General features: G+C 39.0%; 1 protein-coding gene across 1 annotated transcript in view; it reads left to right on the forward strand.

The window, feature by feature from the left end:
• The first annotated feature begins 384 nt into the window (after positions 1–384).
• The window catches only part of KCNE4 (potassium voltage-gated channel subfamily E regulatory subunit 4), a 50,316-nt gene continuing 33,432 nt past the window's right edge, over positions 385–17,268 (forward strand). The window contains exon 1 of the mRNA XM_082464693.1: positions 385–13,004. The gene's annotated coding sequence lies outside the window, so the exon portion shown is untranslated. The remainder of the gene's footprint in view (positions 13,005–17,268) is intronic.

The raw sequence follows: 17,268 nt of genomic DNA on the forward strand, positions 1-17,268 counted from the left end.
TAGTTTTGATTTGCATTTCTCTAATAATTAGTGATGTTGAGCAGCTTTTCATGTGCTTCTTGGCCATCTGTATGTCTTCTTTGGAGAAATGTCTATTTAGGTCTTCTGCCCATTTTTGGATTGGGTTGTTTGTTTCTTTAATATTGAGCTGCATGAGCTGTTTATATATTTTGGAGATTAATCCTTTGTCTGTTGATTCGTTTGCAAATATTTTCTCCTATTCTGAGGGTTGTCTTTTCATCTTGTTTATGATTTCCTTTGCTGTGCAAAAGCTTTTAAGTTTCATTAGGTCCCATTTGTTTATTTTTGTTTTTATTTCCATTACTCTAGGAGGTGGATCAAAAAAGATCTTGCTGTGATTTATGTCAAAGAGTGTTCTTCCTATGTTTTCCTCTAAAAGTTTTTTTAGTGTCCGGTCTTACATTTAGGTCTCAAATCCATTTTCAGTTTATTTTTGTGTATGGTGTTAGAGAGTGTTCTAATTTCATTCTTTTACATGTAGCTGTCCAGTTTTCCCAGTGCCACTTATTGAAGAGACTGTCTTTTCTCCATTGTATATCCTTGCCTCCTTTTTTGTAGATTAGTTGACCATAGGTGCGTGGATTTATCTCTGGGTTTTCTATCTTGTTCCATTGATCTATGTTTCTGTTTTTGTGCCAGTACCATATTGTCTTGATGACTGTAGCTTTGTAGTATAGTCTGAAGTCAGGGAGTCTGATTCCTCCAGCTCCATTTTTTTCCCTCAAGACTGCTTTGACTATCCGGGGTCTTTTGTGTCTCCATACAAATTTTAAGATTTTTTCTTCTAGTTCCGTAAAAAATGCCATTGGTAATTTGATAGGGATTGCACTGAATCTGTAGATTGCTTTGGGTAGCATAGTCATTTTCACAAAGTTGATTCTTCCAATCCAAGAACATGGTGTATCTCTCCATCTGTTGGTATCATCTTTAATTCTTTCATCAGTGTCTTATAGTTTTCTGCATACAGGTCTTTTGTCCCCCTAGGTAGGTTTATTCCTAGGTATTTTATTCTTTTTGTTGCAATGGTAAATGGAAGTGTTTCCTTAATTTCTCTTTCAGATATTTCATCATTAGTGTATAGGAATGCTAGAGATTTCTGTGCATTAATTTTGTATCCTGCAACTTTACCAAATTCATTGATTACCTCTAGTAGTTTTCTGGTGGCATCTTTAGGATTCTCTATGTATAGTATCATGTCATCTGCAAACAGTGACAGTTTTACTTCTTCATTTTCAATTTGTATTCCTTTTATTTCTTTTTCTTCTCTGATTGCCATGGCTAGGACTTCCAAATCTATGTTGAATAATAGTGGTGAGAGTGGACAACCTTGTCTTGTTCCTGATCTTAGAGGAAATGCTTTCAGTTTTTCACCATTGAGAATGATGTTTGCTGTGGGTTTGTCATATATGGCCTTTATTATGTTGAGGTAGGTTCCCTCTATGCCCACTGTCTGGAGAGTTTTTATCATAAATGGGTGTTGAATTTTGTCAAAAGCTTTTTCTGCATCTGTTGAGATGATCATATGGTTTTTCTTCTTCAACTTGTTAATATGGTTTACCACATTGATTGATTTGCGTATATTGAAGAATCCTTGCATCCCTGGGATAAATCCCACTTGATCATGGTGTATGATTCTTTTAATGTGTTGTTGGATTCTGTTTGCTAGTATTTTGTTGAGGATTTTTGCATCTATATTCATCAGTGATATTGGTCTGTAATTTTCTTTTTTTGTTGTATCTTTGTCTGCTTTTGGTATCAGGGTGACGGTGGCCTCATAGAATGAGTTTGGGAGTGTTCCTTCCTCCACAATTTTTTGGAAGAGTTTGAGAAGGATGGTTGTTAGCTCTTCTCTAAATGTTTGATAGAATTCACCTGTGAAGCCATCTGGTCCTGGACTTGTTTGTTGGAAGAGTTTTAATCACAGTTTCAATTTCATTACTTGTGATTTGTCTGTTCATATTTTCTATTTCTTCCTGGTTCAGTCTTGGAAGGTTATACCTTTCTAAGAAGTTGTCCATTTCTTCCAGGTTGTCCATTTTATTGGCAGAGTTGCCTGTAGTAGTGTCTTAGGATGCTTTGTATTTCTGCGGTGTCTGTTGTAACTTCTCCTTTTTCATTTCTAATTTTATTGATTTGAATCCTCTCCCTCTTTTTCTTGATGAGTCTGGCTAATGGCTTATCAATTTTGTTTATCTTCTTAAAGAACCAGCTTTTAGTTTTATTGATCTTTGCTATTGTTCTCTTTGTTTCTATTTCATTTATTTCTGCTCTGATCTTTATGATTTCTTTCCTTTTGCTAACTTTGGGTTTTGTTTCTTCTTCTTTCTCTAGTTCCTTTAGGTGTAAGGTTAGATTGTTTATTTGAGATTTTTCTTGTTTCTTGAGGTAGGCTTGTATAGCTATAAACTTCCCTCTTAGAACTGCTTTTGCTGCATCCCATAGGTTTTGGATCATCGTGTTTTCATTGTCATTTGTCTCTAGGTATTTTTTGATTTCCTCTTTGATTTCTTCAGTGATCTCTTGGTTATTTAGTAATGTATTGTTTAGCCTCCATGTGTTTGTGTTTTTTACAATTTTTTCCCCGGTAATTCATTTCTAATCTCATAGCATTGTGGTCAGAAAAGATGCTTGATATGATTTCAATTTTCTTAAATTTACTGAGGCTTGATTTGTGACCCAAGATGTGATCTATCCTGGAGAATGTTCCGTGCGCACTTGAGAAGAAAGTGTAATCTGCTGTTTTTGGATGGAATGTCCTATAAATATCAATTAAATCTATCTGGTCTATTGTGTCATTTAAAGCTTCTGTTTCCTTATTTATTTTCATTTTGGATGATCTGTCCATTGGTGTAAGTGAGGTGTTAAAGTCCCCCACTATTACTGTGTTACTGTCGATTTTCTCTTTTATAGCTGTTGGCAGTTGCTCTATGTATTGAGGTGCTCCTATGTTGGGTGCATATATGTTTATAATTGTTATATCTTCTTCTTGGATTGATCCCTTGATCATTATGTAGTGTCCTTCCTTTTCTCTTGTAACATTCTTTATTTTAAAGTCTAGTTTATCTGATATGAGTATTGCTACTCCAGCTTCCTTTTGATTTCCATTTGCATGGAATATCTTTTTCTATTCCCTCACTTTCAGTCTGTATGTTTCCCTAGGCCTGAAGTGGGTGTCTTGTAGACAGCATATATATGGGTCTTGTTTTTGTATCCATTCAGCAAGCCTTTGTCTTTTGGTTGGATCATTTAATCCATTCACGTTTAAGGTAATTATCAATATGTGTGTTCCTATGACCATTTTCTTAATTGTTTTGAGTTTGTTTTTGTAGGTCCTTTTCTTGTCCTGTGTTTCCCACTTAGAGAAGTTCCTTTAGCATTTGTTGTAGAGCTGGTTTGGTGGTGCTGAATTCTCTTAGCTTTTGCTTGTCTGTAAAGCTTTTGATTTCTCCATCGAATCTAAATGAGATCCTTGCTGGGTAGAGTAATCTTGGTTGTAGGTTCTTCCCTTTCATCACTTTAAATATATCATGCCACTCCTTTCTGGCTTGTAGAGTTTCTGCTGAGAAATCAGCTGTTAACCTTGTGGGAGTTCCCTTGTATGTTATTTGTTGTTTTTCCCTTGCTGCTTTCAATAATTTTTCTTTGTCTTTAATTTTTGCCACTTTGATTACTATGTGTCTCGGAGTGTTTCTCCTTGGGTTTATCCTGTATGGGACTTGCTGTGCTTCCTGGACTTGGGTGGCTATTTCCTTTCCCATGTTAGGGAAGTGTTCAACTATAATCTCTTCAAATATTTTCTCTGGTCCTTTCTCTCTCTCTTCTCCTTCTGGGACCCCATAATGCAAATGTTGTTGTGTTTAATGTTGTCCCAGAGGTCTCTTAGGCTGTCTTCATTTCTTTTCATTCTTTTTTCTTTATTCTGTTCCATAGCAGTGAATTCCACCATTCTGTCTTCCAGGTCACTTATCCGTTCTTCTGCATCAGTTATTCTGCTATTGGTTCCTTCTAGTGTAGTTTTCATTTCAGTTATTGCATTGTTCATCTCTGTTTGTTTGTTCTTCAATTCTTTGTGGTCTTTGTTAAACATTTCTTGCATCTTCTCGATCTTTGCCTCCATTCTTTTTCTGAGGTCCTGGATCATCTTCACTATCATTACTCTGAATTCTTTTTCTGGAAGGTTGCCTATCTCCACTTCATTTAGTTGTTTTTCTGGGGTTTTATATTGTTCCTTCATCTGGTACATAGCCCTCTGCCTTTTCATCTTGTCTATCTTTCTGTGAATGTGGTTGTTGTTCCACAGGCTGCAGGATTGTAGTTCTTCTTGCTTCTGTTGTCTGCCCTCTGGTGGATGAGGCTATCTAAGAGGGCTGTGTAAGCTTCCTGATAGGAGGGACTGGTGGTGGGTAGAGCTGACTGCTGCTCTGAGTTTGACAGTTATTGAATGAGTGAAAACACATATGTTATTTAACATAATCTCTAAGGATAAACACCAAAAGTTTATTTTTGTGATGAGAAAGTTATACTTTCTTTCCCCTTCTAAGAATTCTTTTCCCATTTACTTTGGTGAGAATGGGATGGAGGGCTAAGAACAGAGCTATGAAAAACAGAGAGAAGAAGGAAATTAGAAGAGATTAAAGCATAGAGAGTGATAATCAAGACAGAAAGGAAGTGAAAAGAAGGCTATCCTTCTTGATATTAGTGTATCAGTTTCAGGACCAGAGAGAAAAATGCCCATGGATTTTCAAAAAGCAAGCTGGGGTTCCCGTCTGGCCATGAGGTAGGGCCATGTCCATCTGTCCGTGCTTCCGAAGGAAGAGAAGAGAACATGTGAGGTCTCCCTGTACAAAGTTCAGAAGGAACTCGGGCATCCACAGTCCAGCTGTCTCTCCATTCTGTTTATTTTCCTTTTCATACTCTCTCCCAGCTCCTAGGAACCTTCCCTTTCAGCCTGTTCAGCTGAAGATTGCAAGAAAACATAACCTTGGCAACCCCAAAGGGCCTTTGGAACCCATTCAGACATCCATTATTAAAATCCAAAAGCTAGATTTTTCCTGAGAACTAAGCACAGTACTTGGCTGTGCTTGGTAGACGTATGGAAATATGCTGGCTTTTCCTTGTGGGTGAGTGGGCAGTAGCACTGTTGACCTACCTAAACTGGGAAAGCAAGTATAGGTGAAGAATCTTTAGTGCTGTGTCTTTTTACCCTTTATGTGAATACAGCCTGGAAAAGGTACTCTTGAAGTATGCTCTAGCCTAAAGAAGAGAAGTTCATGGTGGAGGCAAGAGCACATGGAACCTGGCTGCCAGTGTCATTGACAGTGATCTTCCCAGGAGATTGTCCTGTTATGGTAGCTCTGAAAGTAGAACCTCCCTCACTCAGTAGATTCTGCTTGGAAATGGGCTAATGGCTTACAGTGGTTCCTCTTCCAGTCCAATTGCTCTCCTTTTGGGGTAGTAGCTCCAAAGTGCCAGAGGTGAGGGAAGGGGTGCATCCCTCACCTGAAATTGGAATATGGGCAAAATCTAGTTAAAGAGAATGTCCAGAGTAGATGTGACCTGTGGAATGAGAGCATTCATATGAGGAAGTGTAGCTGGTGGGAAGAAGTGTTTCTGAGAGGAGGTACCAGAGAGGGATTACAAGTAACTTGAGGGGTTTAGCAAGAGACAGTGGATGATGATGGTGGTAGGATACCTGTGGTTGCATTTCAGGGACCAACAGATAGCAGTTCTATTGCAGCTGCCAGCTGATAGCTAGCTGCCTGCTTTTCTCCTTCCAGTGGTGCCTTAAGAGTCCTTTCCTCAGAGTGTTGATCTTGGTACAGTTTTCCCCATATGCCCTTTACTAGGGATGGCTCAGATTCCTACACACAAAGGGAAGATAAGAATTGAATACTGAAATATTCAGATATATGGTTTATCCATGGGGTTGCTAGACTCAAAATCTCCAACTAGTAGGACATTTTCACCAAACCATATTTTACTTTCATGGTCTAACTATATGCATAGACAAAGATCATATTTTCCTCTGGGCTTTAGTATAGTATCTTCCTTTAGTACAATATCTTTCCTCTGGGCTTTAGTACAGTTGCTTCGGTATCCATAGGGGATTGATTGCAGGATTCCTGTGAGCACCGAGATTCGATGATGCTCAAGTCCTTTGTATAAAATGGCATAGTATTTGCATATAACCTTTGCCTATCTTCCTGTATACTTTAAATCATCTCTAGGTTACTTATAATACTTAATATAATGTTATGCTATGTAAATAGTTGTGACTATAAGTGCTATGTAAATAGTTGCCAGCCATGCAGCAAATTCAAGTTTTGCTTTTTGGAACTTTCTAGAATTTTTTTTTCCTGAATATTTTTGATCTCCAGTTGGTTGAATCTGCAAATACAGAACTGTGGATACAGAAGGCCAACTGTACTTCAGAAGCTGGAAATCAATGGAAATACACACACACACACACACACACACACACACACACACACACACCCCACACACATGCATGTAGCTTTTTCTATGATTAGGGTTGGTTATGGAGGAAAAGTAGGTAATGTTTCATTCATTAATTTGTTCATTCATTCATTCATTCATGTCATATACTCTGAGCACCGTTTTGAGCTAGTTCTCCTACTAGGAGCTGAAGTATAGCAGGGTATAGTCAGAAGTCTTCACCCTTATAAGGCTCATAACTAATATGACCTCAGGCAGTAGATTGATGTCTCTATTATCTCTACAATACAATATAATATTCAGTTGACTTTCTTCCTCTCTGTTCTCTGTCCTGGGAGTCCCGTGGGCCCCAGCACCTCTGCAATCCCAGAGCAGATGCACGGAGGCCAGAGTCAGGGGAGTGCACCGCGACCCTGACTCATGTCCGCCGGGTGACTGGATAAGCCAGTGGGTTTCTTGGGGGCTTCCATTTCCACAACCGTATGATGAAAAATCCAGTACCCACCCTTGCCACAAGGGCCATTCTGCTGGCTTCCAGTGTCCCAGCTATGCTAGGAACAGCTGGCTGTCCTAGGCGGTGCTTTTGCATTAGTGTTTCATGCTGTCTGTTCAATGTCCACATTCATGGTGCGAGGACCACCTGGTCGGAGGTGGCCTGCTCTGCTTCGGCGTGGAATCCTGGCTTCTCTCTGCCGTCTTGTTTGTAAAGCTCCGCCTGCTCAGTCTCCGAGGAGAGGAGGACCCCAGGCAGCGCTGCTGGCTGCTCTGAGTCCGCTCTGCGAAGAGTTCTGGTAATTTTCCTCTGAGAGAAAAAGGGCTGGTTGCCAGCCTTAGCCTGTGATCCCTCCGCTGTCCCGCCTGTGTCAGCTGATGAAATAGGGCTTTTGATTTCATTTTCCGTTATTTTCTCTGACACGGAGCCACTAAGGAAAGGAGGCTAGAAACTTTCAGGTTATCCCAGGCAGCTGAGAAATAGTCACAGGAACAAAATTATTAGACTCACTAAATCCTAGGACTCAAATCACAGTAGTATACTAACACTTATGAATACATTATGCCTTTGTAGATTTGCAGATATGTTTGTGTATGCACATTTTTATACACCCACAAATTTGTATCAGATGGGAAAGAATAATACCCCCTTTGCACTATCTTTGTTTTTCAGGTTGAAAAGCAAAAAGCACCATGCAGCTCTTGGCCAAAAAGAGCTTCTCTTCTGTACATTTTTGGAGCAGGGTTTTGTGGGAATCTAGGTTTTCCATCTTTTTCAAAAATTATTCCTGTATTCTAGCTACTTGTGGGGACCCTTCCTCTTGGAAAATGTAGAGTGTCTAGCGCTGAGCATTTTAGTTGAGGCACTATACCTCAAGCTCCTAGTGTATTTTGTTGCCTTCTAGTATATTTCACCACAGAAAGTGTGTGCAGGTATGGGTGTATTTCCTTTAACAACACAATCTAGTCCTATATGCCGGGAGCATTATTTTTCTTATCAAGACTTTAAATCCTTCTCTCCTTGCTAAATAATAAATTTAACATTATTTAAAGAGATTGGACTCTCGTGCCTAATTCCCTTATAAGAGCCTCTAAGGAGCTGAGAATGACTCTGCATGAAACTTCTGGAACAAGCAGGGTCAACCTTGAGCAGATTATTTCTGATTCTCAGCTCTCTCCTTTGATGGAAGGGGCATGGGGCTCAGTAAATGCTGCCAAGGATCTTTAAATTGTGGGCACATCTACATGTATAAACAGTTTAAATAAATGCATCAGTGTGTTTCATTCGTTTAAGTTAGTAAAATATACACTTACTAAATTACACACTTGGATTCATTCTCTCCACACTGTTTTGGAATGAAACCAGCCATTTAAGGGAAAAGGTCAATTTGGTTGGTTGCTGCTATCGTGTATGATAGAACAATGCACGTTAACATGCTTTTCCCCCTTTAGCCGTGGGCACAGCTGGTATTATATAGTCCAAAGTGATTCAACGGGTCAATTATTGTGACATTGCATTTCTAAACTGTTCCAAAAGCAAAGGTTGAAAGTTGCTTTTAAGAGTTATCAAGCGATCATTCTGTTAGTATCTGGAAGGAAAAAAACCCCTGAGAAAACTCTGCTCACAGGGGTCATTTCATTTGGTTCACATATTCACCGGAGGAATATCGGATTCCTCTCTAATAATCACTAAGGTGCCATGTGGGATCATTTAGCTAAGTGATATGCAGTTGTGGTCATCCCTCACAGGTAACTATGGCAACGGATGCTGTGCTGACAAGTTCTGTGCCTACCATTATTAGAGATTCGACAGTCTTCTCAACTACAATTAACTTGTATTTTTTCCCCCCTGGATTTGTAAGGCAATTGACGTCAGCATTTCCAGAGTGCAAATAAAGACATTTCGGATGTGGAAAAAAAACAGACTTCATTTTAAAATCATGGCATTTACTCAGAAAGGCAGCTCAGAGAGGGAAATGCAAATGGGGACGCATCAGTCTGGTCTGCCTTTCTCTTTTCAGAGAGAAGGAGCTTGTCAATGTTTCTGTGTGTGAAATTTGAGCCAATGGTTTTAGACATCTCCATGTGTGAAAGAGCTAATTATTTTCTTGCAATATTTAGAGAGAAAGCATCCCAGAGAAAATTCTAAATAGCAATACACTATTTTGGCCAGCCCACAAGATAGCTTTTTCTCAGCCTTTCTAATGAGTTGTTTGCAGTTTTATTTCTCCAGGGTTTGTGGTGAAAAGCAGTCTGATTATTTTGACTTTGAAACTTTACTTAATAGTATTTTAATGTGTCAGAAATCCTTAGGCAAGGGACTAAGGCTTCAAAAGAACTCTGCATTCTGGGTATATTTAGTTCCATGGTAGGGTTAGGACAAAAGCAGACCTTGGTGTCTGCTGTGAAAAGCTGAAAGGCCCCAGAAAGAAACTTCAGCAGATTCCAGGTTAATAAGCATTTATTCAGTACCCATATGTGCCTTGAAAATCCTAGGTACTTTCACATTTATCTCCTCACTTAGTATCCTTATTAAGGTAAAAAGAACTCTTACAATTAGCCTTGAATATATATATATATATATGTGTGTGTGTGTGTGTGTGTGTGTGTGTGTGTATATATATATATCCCCAAGGAGATAATTAACAAGGGTTAAAAAAAGGAAATAACTCCACCTCATTGGATCTGAATAAAATTTGATGCAGAAGAAAAAAATAGAAGCAGAGTCCAGCAATGTTTGGATGATCCTATCTGGTCAACTCTGGAGGCTGTTACACCTAGTTCTTTATTTTTCTCTACTAATGTGACAGTCTGTTTCACCACCTCTTCAAGGTGGGAGTTTTTCCAATGACGTTTACTTGCTGGAGCTTGGACTTGACTCAGCTGAGTTCTTGCTCCAGAAAATTCAACCAGGACAGTGACTAAAGTCTTGAAGCCTCAGGCTGTGCTTATCAAGTACCATCTGATTTCCCTGGAGTTTAGACCTGGGGTCGGAAGGAATCAGGTATTGGGCCTCAGCATACCCAGACTGAAAGACACTCAGAAATATCATTCTTCTCCTACAGCAGAAATTTCTAGAAAGTTACTTCTAGGCCAGAAGCCAAAGAATGTAAGGTTCAGAGCTGGAAGACTTGGATTTGAAATCCTGGCCCTACTCCTTGCTCTCTTTGTGTCCTGGGATGGATTATATTACCTCTTCCTAATTTTCTAATCTCATATTGAAAAATGTTATAATGAGGTTGATTTAAATGTAAAATGAGATAGAATAGGGGTGAGATTTCTGTAAATTCTAAAACGCTTTTGCAAAACTCACTAACTCACTATTGGAAAAATAAGAAAATACAATCTTGGGGTTGGAAAAGGAAAGGGAAGCCAAATGGTTGGTATTGGAGTAGATTTTTTTGCAATGCTTTCTTGGGCAAGATACGTACAATGGAGACAAATCATACTGAGCCTTATCCCACAGTCTGTCAGTTGGGAGTTGGGGGGAGGAGTTTGAGAAGAAGGAGTCATATAGTCAGGAGTGTTTTGATACATTTTGATGCATAACAGCATCATGGGTAGAGTGATGCCACTCTATAGGTTGGGTGAAGGGAATGATCTTGATGCTGCCATTTTTTAAGCACTTACTATGTGATAGACACATCACAAAGTGTGCAAAATGCTTTACAAACATTCCTTTATATGTAACAAGAAATTTATGCAGATGAACTCTTACTATACCCTAGTCTGCATATCAGGAGATTAGAATATAAAGAACTAGCTTGCCCTGCGTTCACCTGGAGAAAGTGGCAGAGCTAGCCCTTAAGCTCATGGAGGGACCCCAGCCCACCAGTTAACTAAACATACTCCGAATTGAGATGAATGGAGTAAAATGATAACTTGATTTATATAAGATAAATAACGTATTTATTAATTTATTGAATAATAATAATTTCTGCAAGTTTCTGTGCTAGGACCTGGGTCTATAAAAGTAAGCATCTTGACCACCTGCAGCTTCTGGTCTGCTGGAGAAGTGTGATACATATGGAATAAATACTTAAATATTAATCAATTAATTTATTGATTAAATGCAAGTATAATAAGTGCTGTACAAGAGAGTATTGGGAGCTCTGAGAGCGTGTAGAGAGGGCGGTAACGTAGCCAAAGGGATAATGAGGAAGTGCCACTGAAGAGAATTCTTGGATGGAGTAGCCAGGTGAGTGACATGTATATAATTTCCTCCCATCTCCCCATGCCCACATTGTAGAAACAGTTCTTCAAAACTCAGCTCAAACGCTGCTTCCTCAGTGCTCTCCCAGCTGAACATGACCCTCCTTCTCTGGAGTCCAATAATTGTTTTATTAATAGTGAACATTAATTATGTACCTACTATGTGCCAAATGTTCTAAATGCTTTCGGTGGATAACTCATTTGATCCTCACAACAACCCCTTAGGTATCTACTATTATTGTCACCATTTTGCAGATGAGAAAAACTGAGGGAGGCAAAATAACTCTTCTTGTCCAGACAGTGCTGTACAACCCAAGAGAGGGTGGTTATAACACTTGGCTATGCAGGCTCTAGCTATGCCTCTCTTGTGGGACTTAGGCTTTCTGACCAGTATTAAACTAATTTTTGGAGGTGTTATCTTCCTTATTGGACAGTAAGTGCTTTTTTAAAATATATAATTTACATGCAATAAAGTGAACAGACTTTAAACACCCCTCCTCTATAAAACATTTCCATCACTGCTGAAAGTTTCTTTGGATCCCTTTTCAATCAATAACCCTCTTCTCCATTTCATCCCAGGGATGATTTATATTATCACAGTTTGTTTTTCTCTGATGTAGAACTTCATATAAATGGAATCATACAGTATGCACTCTTTTTTGTCTGGATTCTTTCACTTAGCACAATGTTTTTGAGATTCATCCACTTTGTTCTTTTTTATTGTTGGTAGTACTCCACACATAAGCTCCTTAGGACCTGCCCATTTTTGTATCCACTGCTGTACTTAGAACCAAAGTGATATTAAAAATATTTATCAACAGGGATGACAGGGTGCTTATCAGAACAGACACTGGCCTAAGGGCTGGAGCAGAGTCATGTGCCAGGGGTTAACTCTTAGTCACGGGATTGTGGGAATGTAGGGGTCCTGGAGAGGTGCCATAGGAATGGGGATGGCTGGGGTGGTGATGGGGCACTTGAAGGCTCGGGACAGTGGCTATTCACCAGCCAGCATGGGAGTTTTCACTATTTCGACAACTGATACAAGTGTACCAGTGTATGCTGCTGAATATCAGCTCTGCCTAGTAAAGTGTCCTATACAGTAAAGACATTCGATAATATTTGTTTTTTGAATGGATTAATAACTACAAATTAAATGTAAACTGAGGATCTCTGCTTTTATCACTTAGAATTGATCTGTCTTGAAAGTATCTCTAAGTACTTTGGTTTTGTTAGTTGTATCATATAGTTATTAAAAAAATTTTAGAGCCTGTATCTAGGTTGTAGCATTTGGCCCAAACTGGATCCCTATCGTGGTATCAAAGACTGATGAGCAACCAGTAAATGCTGTTAAGTCTTAAATTGAGTTTTCAGATACGAACAGTTATACCTGGAATATCACGGGGAGGAGAAGCAAGGCTATCAGTTGCGGAATGGGTACCCAATAGAGTACCGGGCACATGGTGAAGGCCCAAAAATATTCGTCAAGTGAATGATTATGTGAATGACTACTTGTATGTGTTAAGAAGAGGAAGAGGTCAATAAGGGTTGGAGTATCCAGAGGAGACTTCTTAAAGAAAGTGGGTTGAAGGTAGACCGTGAGGGTGGGAGGTTTTAGATGAGAGAGTTAGAATAGTGAAGAGCATGAATAAAGAAATGGCACGGGTCCTGTAGAGGACACCTGTTTTTGCCTTCACAGCACCCCTTCTTCTTGCTATGGGGGACTCAACTACATTTTCTCTGTTGCTTTCAGGCTTGGAGGGATGGCCAGTCAAGGAATTCTCTCTTCCCTGGACAGAAGTGGATGGGTGATCCAAGCTACACTGGTAAGACGTTCTCTTCTTAGCATGTGGATATCACAGAGAATAATCCAGAGAATTTGGTTAAACTCATGAATCCTGATGGCAGTGCCCTGAATGGTTGCTTGGTTGCTGCTACCTAGCTCTCCAGAGCTTTCCTGATTCCTGGATTTTCTGAAATTTTGACCACTCTGCTATTCCTTCGTTTCTGTGAATTATTCTATAGCCTTTCAGTATATATATATATATATATATATATGTATATTTTTTTTTTTTTTTACTTAATGTAGCAGGAGTCAATTTCTGTTCCTTGTAACCAACAAACCTTGATGGACTTAGGCATTTTCTGGCTTCCCAGCCCCTAGCAGTTTTTTTTTTTAAGATATCCTGGCTGGTCAGTAGCTGATTTCAGAATTCTTTTGAATGTTTACTTTAGAGAATGGAATCTCCTACACTTTCCTTATGAGCAGACCTTGTGGTTTCACTACTTGAGTCATAAATTAAGATGTCTAGAAATGGAATGTTCCTCTTTATAACTCAACATCACGTTTTGCTATGCATGACCCCCTAAGAGGTTCCACTCAGAAGGGTGTTGTGAAGATTTGAAGATAATACCAATCATATTGTAGACTCTTAAGAACAAAGATATAGTCTGATTTAAAAAAAATGAAGATTCTTAACTTTATAGCTGTAGCCAGTGGCTGTCTTGTGGGTTTTTCCCCCACTTACTTCACCTACTATTTTTCTTGCAATAAAAGTAAATTTTTCTCTCTCCCTTCCCACCTCCTTTTATTGGGATAAACTATTGTTGTGGTGGTGCCTTCCGTCTTTCTTTCTTAGCCTCCACTAACATTTTCATTAGCTTCATCACTTGCTACTTACTTGGAACACTCCAAGGTTTGCTTCTGACTAGTGCTAATTGAACTATACTCCTCATTTTTTCTCATGAATCCTGGGGAGAGTAGCATTTTCTCCCCGAGGGAAAATGAAAACATGACAGATGACAGAGGTAGCTATTATGTAAACAAGAGAGGAATCACAGAACAGATTTCAGTGGCCTTTGTGCAAAGGGAAAGCGGAAGTGAAGAGCAATTCCAGTCCAGGCCTGGCCACGTGGATTAACCTTTTTCAACCATATGATAGCACAGCATGAGAAAAAAGGAGGGCCTGACTCAAGAGGAAGTGCTCCATGTGGGATGGCTGAGCAAGTAATTGCTCTTACAGTCCTCAGTGGAATCAGGATGAATGGGGAAAAGAAGGCCCTAAAGAATCTAAATATGGTACAAAATCAAAAGAATCCAAGAATGAATATGATTGTCAACAGTTTTATTCTTTGTCGTTGGTTGATAATAAGTGCTTTTAGCAGATAGAAAATAAGCATTAGCTTGGGGAAAAAAAATCTGTCCTTCTGATTTCAAGGCAAGCGCCATATCCTTGGGTGCTTTGAAAATTACCTATCAAGTCTCACTCCTCTCTGCTCTTCCCATTATGGATCTTATTCAAGCTCTCATTATTCCTGGTGTAATTTTCTAATGGTCTTTCTTCTCTGGTTTCTTCCTTCTTCAAGCTCTTCTTTCTGCTCCCAGAATAAACAAGACCTGGCCATGTCAACCACCTGCTTAAAGACTTTTGAGGATGTTCCTTAGTCCACAGGTGGAGTTGGACTCTTTACCATGGCAAATAAGACCCTACCCATGTGGGCCTCCACATGCCTTCCCAGCCTGTCTCCTGCTACCTGCTCCCACCCGTCACCCCACACACATACTAATCTGCTTGCCATTCCACAAACACACCAAGCTCTTTAAGGCCTCCGTGACTTTGCTCATGCTTCTTCCATTCTGGTTTTCTCCTCAAGGTTTGCCTCCTCCAGAGAAATCTCTTAAAGACCAATATTAAATGTCAAAATCTCTGCCCAGCAGAATCTGTTGCCTTTTCCTCTGTGCACAATTTTCTTTCTATACATACCACACACATAGCACATAACATTATATCAGTGCAGCCCAATAGAAATATAACATGAACCAGATACATAATTAAAAATTTCCAGTAGCCACATTAAAACAGTAAAAAAAAACCATGCAAAGTTAATTTTAATAATATATTTTATTTAACTCAATATATCCAAAAATGTCATTTCAATATGTAATCAATGTTAAAATTACCAATAAGATATAATAAATTCTTTGAAATCTGGTGTGTGTTATATACTTACAGCATACCTCAGTTTAACCTAAATACATTACAAGTGCTCAATAGCGACATTTGGCTAGGACTACCATATGGGACAGTCAGCATTATTTTATAGGTCATTGTTCTCTTGTCTTTCTTCTGGTTCAGTGATGTGTTTCTCAGGGGCTAAGCCTTATTCACCTTTTGATGTCTGCTATATAGTCCTCTATGTGGGGAACATAGCAGCTGAGTGAATGTGTGCTGAATGGAAGAATAATTTTTAAGTCTTGGGAATTTATGAATGTTGGGCCCACAAATGAACCATTATATTTCCTTTTATGTCAGATTCCCTTGGTCATCTCAGTGCAAGCTATCACATAATGTTCAACAATTCCCGTAAATCCATTGCCAAATGGTCAATGGGGCGGTGCATAATAAAAATGACCTGGATGGAAGATTAGTTGCACTGTTCAAATTCCATTTGGCTGTTGTAAAATTATCATAATAGTTTGAATACATTATGACTATAATGATTGCACTGTAATTGAACACTTTTCGGGTATTTTTCTCATGACATTGACCTAGATGAATCAGCCGTGCACACATGATCTAATCAATCATGGACAGCATCCCTGAATGTTTTCAGAGAAGATGGAAGTGGAGGGAAAAAAGGGATTAGTTAAATCCCATGTTATTTGATTACTGTCATCTCTGAACTCCTATAGCATTTATAACCCCTGCTGGGTAACATGTGTACACAATGATCCTATGGGTTCAGGGTCACAAGGAAAACCTGTGGGACCTCTGAGAGCAATGGTTACACACCACTGGCAAAGATCCTCTTCTTTAATCCTACACTGTTACGACCTTCTCAGTACCACAGGGACAGAATCTGTGGTGGGGACTCTTGGGATTTCAGGATGAGATTGCAAAATACAAAGTACTGTAACATACATTTAATGGTTTATAAACAACATCTCTTTTGGCCAGACTAAAGTCCTTGAGAATCACTCAATGACTCAAAATACAAATAATTGTGACTAAAACGATTATCCAAAACACATGGTTTTGAATTCCTTTGCTAAAAGAAAACCCCCATTTCTGTTCCCTAGATGATAATATTCAGATGAGACTCTTGTCACGTCTGTCACCATATTCACCATCACAGATCATTTTGACTTTTCCAGTGTTTTTACATGCTTTAATCTGTCATAGCCATTCATTTATTCAAAAAATGGGTCAAACTCTTATTGTCATCACTTGCACTATGTTCACATTGGCCATGGAAACTATAAAAACTATTTAAGCTAATATTTTGGAAGGCGTCTGTTATCTTTCAACGTATAGACGCAACCATAAATAATTTCTCTCATGTTGTAAATAAATCAATAGCTGTAATTAAAGGAAAATCAGTTAAAAGGTGGTAACAATATTAAGACTTTGTTCCCTACTCACTTCTCTCTGTGGAAGAAATTCCTGAATGCTGGGAGCAGGAACAGACGGGGTCTTGGTGGACAATACCTCATCAAGAGGAATAATCTTGTCTCCAGCTGTGCAAAAATATAATTACTTTGGCATGTCTCAAAAGACTCAACTCTTTTGTGTTCTGGAGAAGGGAAGAGCCAAACATGGAATAGTAATGTCAATTTTCAGGCCATTTATCAATAAAATCTGATCATTAAAGCAATAATGTATTCAACATTTAAAAATTTTAAAGTTTCTGTTCAGCCCAATTGTTTGAAGCACGTATGTTTTAGTATTTCTTTTTCCCCTCGACCTAGACACTGATAATATGAGTGAAATTTGAGTCTTGTCCAAATATAAACTGAAATCTAAAGGTGACGGAAGATGAGGTGCTTTGGGGGGACCATCTTTCATGCTCCATCTGCTATGAGAACCCTCTCGAGGTTTGTTGGAGAAATATTACATGATCCATTGTGTGCCTGCCTTGTTTTCATCCTCTTCCCAGACAGCCCATCCATCTGGTGTTGAGTAGAGGTGGAGAACGGCTCTGGTGTCAGACAAATCTGGGCTGGATTCACTCTGGGATTTTGGGCACGATACTACTCATTAAACAATGAAGCCTTTTCTTTATATTGTTCTTGATCTTTTTTCAATTATG

The sequence above is a fragment of the Balaenoptera physalus genome (assembly GCF_965194825.1).
Source record: "Balaenoptera physalus genome assembly, chromosome: 6".
NCBI classification, from domain to species: domain Eukaryota; kingdom Metazoa; phylum Chordata; class Mammalia; order Artiodactyla; family Balaenopteridae; genus Balaenoptera; species Balaenoptera physalus.